The following is a 1,130-nucleotide window of genomic DNA, read 5'->3' on the forward strand; positions in this document are numbered from 1 at the left end:
TTTCCTGGACTTTGGTGAAGTCCATCCAAGGCATCCACGCATGGCCGTCTCTTCTTAGATGTGTGCAATGTGTATGGGCACAAGTATTGCCAGAGAGCCACGGTGGCAATAACAGTGTGTGAGTCCCATCCAGAAAGTGAATCTGGGAGGAGGAGGCAAAATTCTGATGTCTAGTCTCTCCCCTGTGCCCACCTCAAGTCAGCTATGTTCAGTTTTACTTAAGAAGATGGGTTCTAGGGTTGCAGAGATGACTCCATGGTTAAGAACACTGGCTGCTCTTCTAGAAGACCCCGATTCTCTTACCAGCTCCCACATAATGGCCTATGACATCTGTATGTCCAGTTCCAGGGGATCTGATGTCCTCTTGTGGTCTCTGCAAGCACTGCATGCATGTGGTATACAGACATATAAAGAACAAATACCCAAACACATACAATACAAATAAATCTTTTCTGTATGTTTGTATGGTTTTCAGAGACAAGGTGTTTCTGTGTAACAGTCCTTGCTGTCCTGGCATTTGCTTGAAATGCACAGAGATCTGCCTGACTCTGCTTCCCTAGTGCTGGAATTAAAGGCATGCCCCACAACTGTCCTGCTAATTCTTTTTAAGAAAATGAGTTCCCTCATTTCAAGAATGCCTTGGCCTTCACTTAATAAACAGGGGCCCATTTAGGACTAAAACATATAATAAAGTGTGTCCACCTGAAATGGGGTTACAGGGATTTGAGTTTGGGTCTGAGAGTATAGCTCAGTGTCCTAAGGGGAAAAAGACATACATACTCAACAGTACACAAACCCAGTTGACCTACAAAGGTGAGACCTCCCTGTTGGTACCGGTATACACTACTGCACTGGTAGGCTCAGTAGTACTGCCCAGCTGGTGTAGGTTTACATGAATTCATGCCTGCTCAGGGTGTTTCGGGGATGGAGGGTAGGGCCTCTACAGGAAAGGAAAGCTGCTGCCCTAGGACTGCAGGGTAAATCTACTGGGAAATTCCAGCTGCCTTGCTGAGGAGGAAGCGGGGCCTCAACTAGGAAACCGAAAGTGAATAGAAGTTCTAGTCACCCCAAAGACTGGCCTGCAACAATGTTCCATTTTAGTGTTCTGAGTCATCTGTGTTGGGAGTGAG

General features: G+C 46.4%; 1 protein-coding gene across 1 annotated transcript in view; it reads right to left on the minus strand.

The window, feature by feature from the left end:
• Nucleotides 1-1,130, minus strand: part of LOC101980291 (poly [ADP-ribose] polymerase 14-like) — a 144,309-nt gene that overhangs the window by 141,415 nt on the left and 1,764 nt on the right. The gene's annotated exons all lie outside the window — the stretch shown is intronic.

Source organism: Microtus ochrogaster, chromosome 2 (assembly GCF_000317375.1).
Source record: "Microtus ochrogaster isolate Prairie Vole_2 chromosome 2, MicOch1.0, whole genome shotgun sequence".
NCBI classification, from domain to species: domain Eukaryota; kingdom Metazoa; phylum Chordata; class Mammalia; order Rodentia; family Cricetidae; genus Microtus; species Microtus ochrogaster.